Source organism: Nycticebus coucang, chromosome 1 (assembly GCF_027406575.1).
Source record: "Nycticebus coucang isolate mNycCou1 chromosome 1, mNycCou1.pri, whole genome shotgun sequence".
NCBI lineage: Eukaryota > Metazoa > Chordata > Mammalia > Primates > Lorisidae > Nycticebus > Nycticebus coucang.
The window spans coordinates 176,112,776-176,130,138 of NC_069780.1; positions in this window are offsets into that span (position 1 = coordinate 176,112,776).

The window sequence follows — 17,363 nt, forward strand, 5'->3', positions numbered from 1 at the left end:
CAATTACTAAAATCTTTTTTTTTTTTTATTAAATCATAACTGTATACATTGATATGATCATGGGGCATCATACATTCGCTTCATAGACCATTTGACACATTTTTATCACAGTGGTTAGCATAGCCTTTCCGGCGTTATCTCAGTTACTGTGCCAAAACCTTTACATTCTACATCTACCAAGTTTCGCAAATACCCCTGTAAGATGCACCACAGGTGTGATCCCACCGATCCCCCTCCCTCTACCCACTCTCCCCTTTCCCACTTCCCCCTATTGTTAAGTTGTAACTGGGTTATAGCTTTCATGTGAGAGCCCCAAATTAGTTTCATAGTAGGGCTGAGTACATTGGGTACTTTTTCTTCCATTCTTGAGATACTTTACTAAGAAGAATATGTTCCAGCTCCATCCATGTAAACATGAACTGGACCTTTGAAAAACTTGATACCCAAAATTCCACCAGACTTATCAATACTCTCCATCAATGTGAATGGCTTAAACTGTCCTCTAAAGAGGCATAGGTTAGCTGACTGGATACAAAAACTCAAGCCAGATATTTGTTGCATACAAGAGTCACATCTCAACTTAAAAGACAAATACAGACTCAGGGTGAAAGGATGGTCATCCATATTTCAGGCAAATGGTAATCAGAAAAAAGCAGGTGTTGCAATTTTATTTGCAGATATACAGTAGGCTTTAAACCATCAAAAGTAAGGAAGGACAAGAATGGTCACTTCATATTTGTTAAGGGTAATACTCAATATGATGAGATCTCAATTATTAATATCTATGCACCCAACCAGAATGCACCTCAATTTATAAGAGAAACTCTAACAGACATGAGTAACTTGATTTCCTCCAGCTCCATAATCGTCGGAGATTTCAACACTCCTTTGGCAGTGTTGGATCGATCCTCCAGCAAGAAGCTGAGCAAAGAAATCTTAGATTTAAACCTAACCATCCAATATTTAGATTTAGCAGACATCTACAGAACATTTCATCCCAACAAAACTGAATACACATACTTCTCACCAGCCCACGGAACTTACTCCAAAATTGACCACATGTTAGGTCACAAGTCTAACCTCAGTAAATTTAAAGGAATAGAAATTATTCCATGCATCTTCTCGGACCACCATGGAATAAAACTTGAATTGAGTAACAACAGGAATCTGCATACTCATACAAAAACATGGAAGTTAAATAACCTTATGCTGAATGATAGCTGGGTCAGAGATGAGATTAAGAAAGAAATCACCAATTTTTTGGAACAAAACGACAATGAAGACACAAACTATCAGAACCTCTGGGACACTGCAAAGGCAGTTCTCAGAGGGAAATTTATAGCACTGCAAGCCTTCCTCAAGAGAATGGAAAGAGAGGAAGTTAACAGGAGGATTTCTTGAGCCCAGCCGTCTGAGGTTGCTGAAAGTTTGGCTAAAGCCACAGCACTCTAGCCTGGGCCAATAGAGTGAAACTCTGTCTCAAAAAATAAGAATAAAAACATTTGGAGAATATTTTTCTGAAGAGGCATCTTCTTATACTCTGGGGTGACGTATGTCTCAACTGAGATCTATGCACAGTCGAGAATGGCAGAATAAGCAGAAAACACCAGAAAGAAGAACACATCGAGTGACATAAACTGGGAATTATGAAGGGTCATGTGCACCATCTGGGAATACAGGTCACTCTCCAGAGAATGTGGGGATTCAGGGATAAAAGAGATCATGGTGAAGGTAATTTTGTCTCCTGTGTAATAAATTTATTAAGTGGGCATGTTAAAGAGGACAATGACAATTGAGTGATTTCAATATCCTAACCAAGAAATAAATATTGAGTCAAGCAGAAGTAATAAGTATCAACAACACATGGAAACTTGAGAATTTTTAGTATAAAGTATTGGAAAAAAAAAGTTTAAAACAAAACAGTTCAAATAAACCTTAGCAGATAATTTATATATAATGAGTGGAGGAAGAGGAAAAAAGACTATACAGTTTAGCTTAGAAGTACAGGGAAAGAAGCACGATTTCAAATTAAAATCGTTTTTATACTAAATCAACAAACTGTACAATATGCAAATGCAAAGTGCCATGTGTTCAAGTGTGAATGTGAGTATACAACACGGACAATGGAAAGGCAGTGATAGTTAAATTGCAATAAAATAATAAAGGGAAAAATGAGTACCTACTCTCTCTTGCCCAACATTCCATTAATGGAGCACAACATTATGTTAAAAATAAGAATAAATGTCTAGCAAAGCAATAAAAATGATGTCACTGGGTAGAAATACTGAGAGGAACCCAAACATTTAGAAAGCAGACATGCTTAAATCTCAAGTCAGAAGAAACCAGTTCAGAGAACACATGGAGAAAGTCATTACTGCAAAATTAGGAACAGCATCAGAGAGCCCTGATGTGCGCCAGCAGATGCAGGATACAGCCAGGAAGTTGAGAATATTTGTTGTCAAGGTGACGGAGGGGGAAAATAGATTTGGAAGAGTTAGGCAATTTGAATTCCTCTCATTCTGCCCTAGAACCATAAAAGCCATCAGTAGTGGCACTTGATCTTAGGCTGGAGCAGTGATCGTTAACTCTGGGAATGCAGAGATGATGTTCTTGAAAGTTAATTATTCCCAGGTGGGAGGGAACATCTCATACCCAGAAGATGGAATTGTGGTGATGCATACATGTCATCAGTACATTCTGTTCATTTTATACAACACCCAAACATGGATTACAAGAAGGAAAAATGAAAATGGAAGAAGATGTCCAAATAATAATAATAATAATAAACTGAGAATCACCAAACATTAGAAAAAAAAACATTTGTGATGTAAGGCCACAAATTAAGCCAATAGAGTTAAACATGATAAAATAGCAAGTAGAAGACATCAGAGTGAGCATACTAAAAATCTTCAGAGTTATTTTGGATACTGTACATGTAAAAAAAAAATCTAGAATGAACTTGGAGATACATTTGTACTTTCAAAACAATATAATTTTTACGTAAAGATTGTTTTACCTTTTGGAAGGAATTGTCTTATTTAAAGGGAGAAATTTTCAAATTCCTTCATAAAGTGTTAATCTTTACCTCATAGTTTATTGAAAGTAACTTTTCAGTAAAAAGCATGCCTAAATATTTTCAAAATAGTGTTGATTATGTAAGAGAAATAAATGGACTTTCTCTTTAATACATTATCAAGGCACTCAACAAAATTTTCTTCAATTTTGAACTTGCATTTTGTTTTCTACATATGCTTAGTTAAAGTAACCAACATTTTGTAGTTTACACAATTGATTTTTTTTTAATGTGTAAATTGCGCATAGGTACAAGAAAGGTATATTGTTTTATATTGGCACTTAAATTCTGTCTTAATTATGTAGAGTTCAGATTTCAACCTGCATTTTTAAAATATAATTAGTATATTAATTTCTCTCTTGGTAAGTATAAGTTCCTTGAGGATAGGCACAATTTTTCATTTGTATTTTGATCGTAGAAATTATACACAGGACCTATAATAGACATTCAAACATTTTGTTGAATGAATGAAAGAATAATTATTTACAATCTGTATTAAAATACTTTCTCTCATGTTAATAATAATGTAACATCTTGTGGAAATGAGTCTTTTAAATTACCTTCCATTGCTGACTTGTTGAGTTGTGACCTAACCTGTCCTGAAGTTAGATCCAATCTGAAAGTTTTCAGGAAGCAGATTGCTTCAATATTTGTTAAAGAATGTAGAAAAAAATAACCTATTTCTCAACCGTGCTTTCCCCTTGTCAGAGATCTTCTATACGTGTGAAGATTTCCAGAAAGATTGTTATTTTGGAATTATTGGGAGATTGTCTGACATCTAGTGGCACTACTCAATGCTTGCTGGATTATGTTATGAAAGTACAGAAAAAAAGAAAAGGGGGACAACACCAGAAGAGTTTGAAAAGCATCTTAAAATGCCCCAAACTATGGGTGGAACCTGTGGCTCAGTGGGTAGGGCGCTGGCCCCATATACCCAAGGTGGGGGGTTCCAACCCGGCCCCGGCCAAACTGCAACAAAAAATAGCTAGGCATTGTGGTGGACGCCTGTGGTCCCAGCCACTTGGGAGGCAGTGGCAAGAGAATCAACTAAGCCCAGGAGTTGGAGGTTGTTGTAAGTTGTGTGACGCCATGGCACTTTACTGAGGGTGATAAAGTGAGACTGTCTCTACAAAAAAAAAAAAAAAAAAAAAAAAAAAAAAAGCCCAAATTATATAGCTTGGTTAGGAAGAAGGGGCATTAAGAGAGAATGTTTTCCTAGAAGCTAATTTTAGTCTCCTGAATTTTTTTTTTTTTTTTTTTTTTTTTTGCAGGGGCCAGACTTGAACCCTCCGGCATATGGGGCCAGCATCCTACTCCTTTGAGCCACAGGCGCTGCCCTACTCTCCTGAATTTTAAAACTAAGAAGAGATCCGGAATAAAATATAATAATACAAATATTTACATTTATTTAACAATAGGGTAACTTAACAGAAAAAATATATACAGTTAGGATTAAGTGGGTTATATTGAATTATCATTTGTAAAGTATCCATGTAATTTAATGACAATATCTGAGAAATTGTGAAGTTTTGATATGAATAGAATACATTTGGAATTTCAAAGACTGTTATTGAGTTAGCAATTCTTTATTTAGTGGCTTGAAATCAAGAATTCTCACATTATACAAAGAATCAGCAAAGGAATAGGTAAATACATAAATAAACATTTCACCTGGAACAGATTAGCTCAGGTGTAACCAGATCAAGAAGTTTAACATTAGAATATGCTACATATTATTTTAAGTTAAAAACACCTTTTATCTATTTAAAAATATTTTTTATGTTTCTTTAACAGTGACAGTTATAAATCAACAACTTTGTTGATTTATTATTATTTATAATTTTTTATAAGAGCTAGTTAGTGCTCCCTTTCTCTTTCTTGAATTTTATGTGCCAACATTATTAAAATCAAAGCATTTTTAAAAGCTAATCATCAGTGACAACCTGGACTTTACCTTACAGATGTAAACAGTGTCACCTAATTTTATGTACCCTCATATTAATCTGAAATTAAAAAAAATCAAATCCTATCTATGCTCAATGTGTTTTCATTACTCAACCTCACTGCTCACTCATTCATTTTCACCAGAAACCATATACAGGCATGAACATAACTAAAAGGTGCCTCAGAGAAGGGACTTTGAGTTCAGTCAGCCATTGGCGTGTATGCTGAGCGTACAAGCTGAATGCTTCTGTGCTCCAGAAGGAATCTGACCTAGTTGTGTTGTGGCTCAGAAACACAAAGGCAGATGGAATTTCTTGGCTGTAAAATCAAACATATAAATCAGTCTTCACATGGAATCCATCTCCCTTCAAAATAATAGAGAAATTCTTGTAAACTACTTTGAACAGAGTATGCATTTCTAAATTTGTTATCATTAACTAGATTTTAGTGATTAGAATTGATGCCAGTTTTTGGTGATATAAGTTTAAATGGTAGCGCAATATGTATACCTATCTAAAAATAATAGTCACCTGATTTTCCCAAATTAAAGAAATAAAATGAAGAAACACATGGGTTAGATGCCAAGAAAAGGATGATTAAGAAGGCTAATTTGTCTATTTCAATATAAGAAGAAATTCTTTTATTTTAAAGATGAACTTTTACAGTAACATAATCAATATTGATCTTTCCCTCCCTTTTGTTGTTTATTTTTAGACTTGGTTCAAATCATTGCATAAACAGCATTACATGTATTGATGTCATTTTCTACGAGTACATCTAATGACATGACTAAATAGGCATAAGGATGATATATAATTTGGAGTTAAAATGGACACCAACCAAACAGAAAAAGATAAAAATAAATCCAGTCATGATAAAGTCAATGGTACATTAAGGACAGGAACTGAAAAAAAAAATCAATCTCACTTTCTCATCTTTAATCTAGTTATGTAAAAGGATTTATAAATATGTAATACTACTGTCCGATCATTTGGATCATCATATTAAAAAAATTAAGTGACTAGTCTTTATTTATAGCAATTACGTGTTGCTTGATGCCAGACCAGAGACCAGGAACTTTGTTAGCTGAAAGTACACAAGCCTGCGTAAGACACACCGCTCCATGTCCAGGAGTTCACTGTGGAGTGTGACAGCATGAACAGAATTGTGCCATGAAGAAGCACAAAAAAAAAATAACTAATTGACTCTGCAACCTCACAGAAATCTTCATAACGAAGGCACTGTCTACCTAAAACTTGAAGGAGGAGTGGGTGTTGTAACCAGATAAGTGAGGAAAGAAATTTCAGAATTTCTCTACCAGCCACTTAGTAATTCAAAAATACCTACAACCACTTAAATAATAGTAGATATATTTTTTTCTTTCCTCTACTATTCATAATAACATTTTCTTGGGTTATTAATTATAAAATGTCCAATTTCCTCAAGTAGTAAGTTTGACAGTTGCTATTTCTGACGTTTCATTTTGACACTTCTTGTTTCATTTTTATTGTGAAGGTGCGTCCTCATTCTTTCAAACACATATTGTTGAATAATGTTTATCTTTCAAATTTTTTAGAGCAATTTTTGAAAAACTATGAATAAGTAAAAAATAAGTTCATTCTGTTTCATTCATGTAACTAACGCAGCACAGACAGCACAAAATATAAACAAGGGTTTGGGAAGGGCATGGCTAATGATGCCGGGTACCTGGGTGATTTGAGAGGTTCCACTGTGGTGATTTTAATGTCAAAGATGGGCCACGTGGGAGACCTAATACCAAGATGGATAATGATGCACTGAAAGCAATAGTGGAAGTGAATCCCCAAACCTATGTGTAAACTAGCTCCATGGGTTATCATTATTATTTCAACAACGGTGAACCATTTGAAATAAAATCTCAAGGTAAAAAAGCTGGATAGATGGGTTTCACGTGAATTAAATGAGCGTCAGAAAAGAAAAATCAGAAAATCGTTTTGAATCTTGCCTTTCCTCTCTGTCACAACTTAAAGGCAAACCATTTCTACCCAGTATTGTGACATGTAATGAAAAATGGATTCCTTTCGATAATCACAAGGGTTTGGCACAGTGGTTGGAAGAAGTGCTAAATGACGGCTCAAAACTAAAGATTCATCCAAAGAAGCGAATGGTGATTGTTTGGTGGGTCAGAGCTTGTATTATCTACTACCATTTCATGAAACTGGTCCATCGATTACAGTGGATGTTTACTGCAACCAATGGCAGCATATGATGAGCTTGCCTGTGGCTAAGCAGCTGAGATTGGTCAAGAGACAGGCCAGTCCCCTTGAAGATGATGTTGCACACAAATAAGGCTGCTCAAACTACAAAAGCCAGACTGGAAAACTCTGTCATCCACTGTATGCCCCAGACCGTACACCACCAGACCACCGCTTGTCCCAGTCTTGGACCACATCCTACAAGGAAAAAATATTCATTTCTCAAGAAGCTGTGAGAAGTGCCTTTCGTGATTTGCCCTAAAGGCTTCTTCAACTGGCTTCAAAAAGCTACCAGCAAGATGGCTTGTGTTTAGAGTTTAGGCATGTGCTTCGGTTAATTGCCCTGCTCCTTGTTTGAAATACAATAAATTTAACTTTTGATTATAAATCAGACCTTTATATTTAATAATCTAATGTTTTCTTTAGCTTGATCAAGTGTGAGAACTGAAAAATTATATATGGACTTTTGATTGTACAGGAGATGGTACTTTTACTCTAGTATTGTTCAGGTTCAACTGTATAGGAGAGAGAGAGAGAGGGAAAGAGATTTAGTCTATGCATAAAGTTATGTATATATATATTTACATTCATCATATATAGTTTTCTATTTAAATTACGCACAAACTTTATATGTATATATATATATGTATATATATATATATATATATATATAAATGGAGAGAGAGAGAATATATAGACCAAATAGAATATTTGTTCTGCTTCTCTGGAGAACCCTGACTGATACATAAAATCTGCCTTGTCAGGCTGTTTTGAGTAATACATAAGAACAAGTCCTGTAAAGTTTGTACCATGATAAAATGCAATAAATAAATGTGAGAGAATGTTCTTGCTTTTATTTATTTATTTATTTGTTTTTATTTTTATTTTTTTGCAGTTTTAGCCAGGGTGGGGCTTGAACCTGCCACCTCCAGTATATGGGGCCGGCACCCTACTCCTTGAACCACAGGTGCCACCCCATTCTTGCTTTTATTCTGAATATTATTTTTCCACTTCCTGTGTTCTGTAGACTAGATGGTTGTAATATCTTACTAAGAAATTCCCTAGACTGTGGTGTCTTTCTCTCCCAATTAGCCCTCCATACAGCTCCTGCAATGACTTTCCTCTCAGGGGTCCTCAAACTATGGCCCATGGGCCACATGCGGCCGTGTGATTGTATTTGTTCCCGTTTTGTTTTTTTACTTCAAAATAAGATACGTGCCGTGTGCATAGGAATTTATTCAGAATTTTTTTTTTATGCTATGAACTGGGCCTCCACTGGTCTGAGGGACAGTGAACTGGACCCCTGTTTAAAAAGTTTGAGGACCTCTGCACTGATTGCTGAAATTTGAGTAGAATCAGGTAGTCTTCTCATCACATAAATTTTGCTGTTTTATTTAAACCTGAAAACCACATACAGAGCATAGTGTACATGTTTATTTACCCTAATATTCCAAAGGTAAAGCCCACAGTCCATAGCTGTCAAGTAATTTGTCCAAGGTCAAGCAGTTATTACAGGGTAGAAGCAGGATTCAAACCAAATCCTTCCTTACCTTTTTGCCCACAGTTCGACCAGACTCTATTTAATGCCACTTTCAAATTTAACATTTAAAACCTGTTCTCCAGCTAGGCTATCTGGCTCATATCGTTCACCTTCATTTTCCTCACATAGTATTTTCTTCCACTGCTAGACTAACCCACACCCTTTCAAGTTTCTGTGTTTTGATCCCCATCCTTCTTCCTATGACATTATCTCTCCTTCCTGGTACAGCTGGCAAAGTGTTTCTTTCTTTTCTTTTCTTTCTTTCTTTCTTTTTTTTTCTTTTGTGACAGAGTTTCACTTTGTTTCCCTTGGTAGAGTGCATGCAACAGCTCACAGCAACCTCAAACTCTTGGACTCAAGCCATCCTCTTGCTTCAGCCTCCCTGTTACGAGCTGGGATTACAGGTGTCTGTCAAAATGCCTGGCTATTTTTAGAGATGAGGATCTTGCTCTTGAACTCCTCAGTTCAAGCGATTCACCTGCCTCAGCCTCCCACGGTACTAGGATTACAGGCATGGGCCACTGCACCTGGCCTGGCAAAATGTATCAAACCATGTGGATTTTGCTTAAACCAAAGATCTCCAGAAAGTTTCCCCCAAAGCACTCATCCGCCTGAGGACAAAGTGCATCATCTTCCTCTGCCTTACATGTACCTGTTACAGCACTTATTATATTCTACTTTAGATATTTTGCTTCCTCCTTTAGGATTTGTATTAAATGAAGTCAAAACAAGGACATGTACTATTTATTTCTTATTGAATTATCTAGCTGAACATGTGACATATAAAATGAATATTTGATTGATGAATGCATGAATAAAGTGTTTGGAAACAGTGTAAAGTCTTACTGTTGGAAATGCCATCATTATAGCGAGTAAATTACTTTTTATAGTATAGAAGTTATGAAATTTGATAAAAACGAGGTTAAGCAATGTGATATAAAACATATAGATTGGACTAATTATAGCCCCAAAGGCTTTTATCTTTTCCTGAATTTACAGATTTAAAAATAAAAATGAAATCATGAATTAAATTCAATAAGCATTTTAGAAACTTTAAAATGTACTAGATAATTATAAATATTTCTACTCAGATTTATATCTCCGTCTAAAAATCAAAAAGAAAAATGAAAAATTCTAACTTCAGGCTAAAATATGCATCTTACTAATTGCTGTGACTCAATTATATTATATAAGCATAAAATTCTGATACTAATTAATGAACTCCTTTATGTATTCCTAATTATTTAAAAAAAGAATTGGATTTGTGTAAAAATAAGGACTCTATTGCAGTTATAAAAGAACATATGAAATATAAGTCATTACCAAACACAATATCAGCATGCCAATGTTGCCACATGAAAGAATCTGTCCACCTATCACCTGAACCAAACAATAGAGAAGCAGTTGAAAGATCAATGGTTTCAGGTGGCGCCTGTGGCTCAAAGGGGTAGAGCACCGGTTCCATATGCCGAAGGTAGTGGGTTCAAACCCAGCCCCGGCCAAAAAAAAAAAAAAAGAAAGATCAATGGTTTCACTTTTATTTAAGCAGCAATTCCAGAGAACAGCAAAGATATCTCTTCAAAGAACTGTTCTGCTCCCCTTTTCCCTTTGTTATCTGTTTTTTATTTTCAGAGTAAAAGGAAACATCAGCAATGTTATTATTTATCATGGTACACCTTAAAAAGACTCCCCTTATAGTTTACAAAGCTGTGCAATATCTTCTATCTTAAAGTGGTTATATCTTCAAAGCATTTTTAATTGAGACTAAATTTATAATTACTCAATGCTTTACTGGGTGCATGGTGTGCTCTGAGTCCTTGACTGGTACCATGGAATCCAGTTCCCCAACTTATCTCTGAGAGTAGGCCTTGGAAGTGGAACAATAATTTCCCCTGGGTGGAGTTGGAACACATTTTTCTCAGTAAAGTATTTCAAGAAGGGGGGGGAAGTATCCAATGTACTTAGCACTGTTTTGAAACCCATATATAAACACTTACTCGTATGAATGATAAAACACAAATATAGTCTAGCAAAGAGGAAGAAGGACAGGGAAAGGGAAGTAGGGAAATTGGTGGGAGAAGGGAAGGCTTTTGGTGGGATCTTACCTAATGTATACAATGCAAGGATATATTTCAAAATAACTAAGAGTAAATTTTAAACATCTTACCACAAACAGTAAGTACATGAGGTGATGGCTATGTTAATCAGTTTAAGCATTCCACATTGAATACTAAACCATCACATTGTACCCCATAAATGTATACAGTTATGATTTTAATTAAAAATTAATTAAAAAGAAAAAATAATATATATAATTTTTTTTGAGACAGAGCCTCAAGCTTTCACCTTGGGTACAGTGCTGTGACGTCATAGCTCACAGCAACCTCCAACTCCTGGGCTCAAGCTATTCTCCTGCCTCCGCCTCCCAAGTAGCTGCCACAAAGCCCAGATATTTTTTGGTTTCAGCCATCATTGTTGTTTGGCTGGCCCGGGCTGGATTCAAACCCGCCAGCTCAGGTGTATGTGGCTGGCACCTTAGCCACTTGAGCTACAGGCGCCGAGCCAAAAAAAATAATATTAAAAAAAATCTATCTTCAGATGTCAGTAGGCTCATCTGGCCTTGTTAGGGTCTGACCAGCAGTGCCCTGAATGAAATAGCTGCTTAGCTTAACTGTGGCTGCTAACACAAAGTCTGACAGCTTTGCTTATTTATTTATGTAATATAAATTAAATCTCTTTTACATATGAAAAAGATGAATATGAAAATGCATCCTGATTTGAGATTTTCAGAAAATAAACTGCAGGAAGAATGGGGACTGAAGACCACATTCTTGGCAAGGGAAAACACCCCCAGAAAAGGGGAAAAACAGAGAAGTAAGCTGAGCAAGGTGTAATAAAAACAGTTTAGCTAGCTTATTTTTATTTCTTTGTATTCTTTATTAAATCATAACTGTGTACATTAATGCATTTATGGAGTACAGTATGCTGCTTTGATACACAATGTGGAATGCTTACATCGAACTTATTAACATAAGCATCTCCTTGTTTATTTATTTATTGTGGTAAGACATTCATACTCTATTCTTAATAGTTTTGAAATGTATCATTGCATTATGCACATTAGGTAAGGACCCCAAAATACTCGCCCCCCTCCCTCTCTCCCTGTCTCCTCCCCGCTCCCTCCCATTCCCTCCTTCTTTCTGGACCATAGTTATGTTTTACCATTCCTATGAATGTGTAGGTGATGACTTACTGATTTCATAGTAGTACTGAGTACATTGGATCCCCCCATTCTCAGGATACTTTACTAAAAAGAGTGTGTTCTAGCTCCATCCAGGTAAACATAAAAGACATGAAGTCTCCACCTTTTATGGTTGCATAGTATTCCATGGTATAAATATACCACAATTTGTTAATCCATTCGTGGGTTAATGGGCATTTGGGCTGCTTCCATGACTTGGCATTTGCCTTATAGGAATTCCTGAAGGAGAAGAGAATGGACTAAAGGCACAGATTCTCCACTCCAAGATATTATGAAAGAGAATTTCCCAAGCATTGCAAGGGATACTGAAATTCAGATAGTAAACAGCTTCAGAACCGCAACATGACTCAATCCAATTAAAGCATCTCCTAGACATTGTCATTAAATTTGCTGAAGGGACAAAATTCTGCAAGCAGCTAGACATAAGAAAAGCATTACCTACAAAGGGAGAAATATTAGAATGACTACAGATCTCTCAGCTGAAACCTTCCAAGCCAGAAGAGGATGGCCATCGACCTTCAATCTCCCAAAACAAAACAACTTGCAGCCCAAGATTCTGTATCCAGCTAAACTGAGCTTCATCTGTTTATTTGGAGAAATCAAATGCTTTACTGACATACACATGTTGAAGAAATTTGCTATAACTAAACCAACTCTCCAGGATATTCTCAGACCCGTCCTCCATAATGATCAGCACAGTGGCCCACGGCCAAAGTAAACTAACCCAGAAACTTTAGAACGAAACCTAATTTCCATAGTAGGAAAAGGATTAAAAATATATAGTAAACATTTGAAAAACATGACACTCAAAACACTATCAGGCTTATCAGTTCTCTCAATTAATGTGAATGGCTTAAATTTTCCTCTAAAGAGGCACAGGTTGGTTGACTGGATACATAAACTCAGACTAGATATCTCTTGCATACAAGAGTCTCACCTTACCTTAAAGGATAAAAATAGACGGAGGGTGAAAGGATGGAGATCCATAATTCAGGAAAATGGAAATCAGAAAAAAGCAGGGGTTGCAATTTTATTCACAGGTACAATAGGCTTTAAACCAATAAAAGGAAGCAATGATAAGGATGGTCATTTCATATTTGTCAAGGGAAACACTTGGCATGAAGGGATTTCAACTATCAACATTTATGTGCCCTACCAGAATGCTCCTCAATTTATAAAGGAAACCCTAACAGACATGAACAATTTGATATCTTCCTGCACTATAATAGTTAGAGATTTTAACTCCCCTTTGGCAGTTTTGGATAGATCCTCCAAGATAAAACTAAACAAGCTTACTTTTAAACTAATAGTTAAATCTTACTTTAAAACTAATAGTTAAATCGCCTGTCTGAACAGTTTCTGCTTTTACTAAAATCCTGACCTGTGGAGAGAGAGCTTACAAACACCCTTGCTGGGTCTGTAACCACTCTGAAGAATAAGGTAGCAGAAGCTGAATGAAAGGCCTGGGAAGGAACATTAACCAGGCCAACCTCTGCCAGTCAACAGTCAACAACCTTCCAGAAGCAAATACCCATTGTGGGAATTTGTATAATGGCCAGGGCAGAGATCAAGGGAACAACTTGGGAGTCCTGAGATAAGGGCTTGTACCCTAACCAGGGAGAGAAATGCCTCTGGGTGGAGATAAGGGAGAAATTCCCCCTTTCCACCTATTCTTCAGGGGAGTCTGATGCCATCACTTCTGCTTACAGAGAAACTAGAGGAGTCTAGGCACCCCCAAGGAGTCTGCGTGCCTGACCACAAACAGGAGGCTCCCCCTACACAGGGCTCAGGTTGCAGATTTCTCAAGGCTGCCCATATCCTTAAAGTTAATGATTATAGATAGAGTAAGAACTAACATGCTTACTCACAAAAACTGCTGATATTTTTACTCCCTTCCTCAGCTTACCCTCTCGGCTAAGTGATAAAACAGCCTTCAATAAAAGCTGGGTGGAACGAGCACTCAGGGCCACTCCCTGAAGCCCCACAGCTAGCGGTAGTCCCCCGTATCCACTGTTGAAAACTCTATTCTGTGTGTTCAGTCTTTTTATCTCTCACAGATTTTGAATTTATTTTTTCCTCAGTTAAACGCTGCTGGTTGCACAGGACTTAAAGGACCCTGCCCCCAGAGCAGGACCCTGGCAATAAACTGCTAAGTTTCTTTTAGCTTCAAAATATAAATAAAGAAAACAATAATAAAAGAAAGCTCTAGGAAATTATAGAAAGTATGCTTTTTTAACATGTGAATAAATATTTGAGGATCAGGTTCTAACTCTTTCCTTTAGTATTTCTGGGACTGAGGACATAGTTCTGCTCCCTCTCTGTTTTCTAATCTGTGAAGTAAAGGAGAACATTTTTTTACACTTTCAGGGCTTACCTGAATTTAAAATATATTAATCTTTATGAAAGTGCTTTGAAATGTATCAATATACTGTATTGATATTGCTAATGTTATTAATAGTGCTATTTATTAGATATTTTACAAAAATGAGATATTATCCCAGAGTATGAAGTGAAATATTAAGCATGAGAAATCAAAAAAAATGAGCACTTATCGAATATGCCAGAAAATGTGTCTTTCCACTGGGGCTCAGCAGTATGTAACATGCTAGCTCTTTAGAACAGTATTGCGAAGAGACCAAGAGTTGAGGGAAAGACCCTTTTTATTTTTGTTTTTGGAAGAACAAGTTGTAAATTTCTCAGACTGATTTTCTTCTTGCAGATGTCACTAAATGATGAAAGAAAGAGAGAGAGATTTTCATTCATTTTCCCTGAAGAAAACTAAGATCTGAATTTTACCCTATTTGTGAACTTCAGAGACAAAAGCTGGGATTGAGTTTGATGTCTCAGAAGATTCCTGAGCACAGCTGAAGAATAAAGACACAGGGAAACATCTTTTCCTTCCTTCTTTTCTTTCTTTCCTTCCTTCCTTCCTTCCTTCCTTCCTTCCTTCCTTCCTTCCTTCCTTCCTTCCTTCCTTCCTTCCTTCCTTCCTTCCTTCCTTCCTTCCTTTCACTATGTCACCCTCAGTAGAGTGCGGTAGCATCACAGCTCATGGCAACCTCAAATTCTTGGGCTGAAGCAATTCTCTTGCCTCAGCTTCCCAAGTAGCTGGGACTACAGGTGGCCACCACAACACAGGGCTATTTTTTTGGGGGGGAGGGGGTTGTTGTTGTCATTGTTGCTTAGCAGGCCCAGGTTGGGTTAGAATCCGCCACCCTAGGTGTATGTGGCCCACACCCTGCCAACAGCTTTTCTTGGTCTTTTCATTCAAGCTCTTAAACCAGAGACCTATTTTTTGAAAGTGAGGAAATAAGCAATAGGTCTTCAAGTAATCTTATTTGTTAGACAAGTGATTTTTTAAAACAGTCCAATCATTTTTCCTTGGGTGCATGTGGGTTGTGACGTGCATGCTGGAAGTGCCCCACTCTGTGCCATGGTGCAATTGCTGCTGTTCCACCCACCCCAGGTATAATTTACCTGTGAGATCTGAAGAAGCAGGACATCTAGTGAAGCGATACAAGATGCAGGATTCAGACTCTTTAGAGTCCTGTTTCCAGCATCATCAATGGGGTCTTTTCCTCAAGGTAATTGTATAAGCCCTGGCAGTATCACTTTAGGTGAGCTAATTTAACTACAATTCGAACTCATCAGAAATGAGATGCTTTGCATTAATGTAATTACTTGGCTAAGTGAAGCTAAAGTTAGCAAGAGGAGAACAAAGGTAGAATGTTTAAAATGGAACCTTGGCTGGGGCACTGAGTCTTTAACTGTTTCATTCAGCCATTTCAGAAATATATCACAGCTCTATGTAGGAAAGGTTGATGTCACCTATATATTTGTTATGGTAATATTTTAAAGCAATAAATCAGAAATAGCAATCAAGGCTGGACACAGTGGCTCACACCTTTAATCCTAGCCCTCTGGGAGGCCGAGGCAGGTGGACTGCCTGAGCTCATGAGTTTGACATCAGTGTGAGCAAGGGCAAGAGTCCATCTCTAAAAATAGCCGGGTGTTGTGGCAGGTGCCTGTAGTCCCAGCTACTTAGGAGGCTGAGACAAGAGGATCACTTGAACCCAAGAGATTGAGGTTGATGTGAGTTATGATGCCACACAACTCTACCAAGGGTGACAATGTGACACTCTATCTTAAAAAAAAAAAATAGCAATAAAGTCTGAAGACAACTGATTTTATAGAAAATCTGCCAAGTAGAATACTATGAAACTATTAAATACTGTTACAGAAAACTAGCTTAAAGGAAGCACATGTAAAATTTATATATAATTTGTGTATATATAATATATAATATATAATACATACATGGAATCAGCCCTCTGTGAATTTTTTTTATCTTTGGATTCAACAAACTCTGGATCAAAAATATTTTTTCAAAGAAAACATTGGTACTGGCTGGGCTTAGTGGCTCACACCTGTAATCTTAGCACTCTGGAAGGCAGAGGTGGAAGCTTTACTTGAATCCAACCTCAAGCTTGTAGTGAACTATGAGGTCACAACTGCACTTTAGGTTGGGTGACAAAGCAAGACTCTGCCTTTAAAAAAAAAAAATCTGTGCTGAACATGCACATACTTTTTCATTAAGTATTATAAGAAATATGCAAATGATTTAAAGTATACAGGATGTGTGTAGGTTATATGCAAATTCTATGCTATTTTATATCAGGGCCTTGAGCATCCAGAAATTTCAGTACCCATGGGGAGTCCTGAAACCAATCCCCTCTGATATGAGAGACAGCTGCACACACACACATGTTTGTGTGTATTATAAACTACGTGCAACTACAAAATATCAAACTATTGTTATTTCTGGAAGGATCACGCATGATTAAGTTTTCTGTGGTTTCAAAATCTTTACAATAAACCCTAGTATTTGTATGGCTAGAGAAATGTCATTCTAAAAAGTAGTTAATGTGAAGAGAGGCACTATACATGACATTTATCAAAAGAAAAGCCAGTTTCATTTGATATTTATAGGTAAGAATTCCTGTAGTACATCAATGGTGGGACGCTATATGTTGCTTGTGTATGCAGTTACATTCAGTTAGAATATATGATACCAAATGCCCACAGTAACCCTCTCAATAAAGAGTAGTAAAGAAAAAAATTCTAATACTGATCATAGTTTAACATTTGCATAATTTTTCTCTCCTAAAAGTCTCAGTTTAGTGATTATAAAATGACAGATGAATAAATATATTTAAATTAAATTTAAAATTATGAAAAACTCTTGAGTCCGTCATAGAGACCCAAATACGCACATTATACAGACTGTGATGAGTAGAACAATGAAAGGAT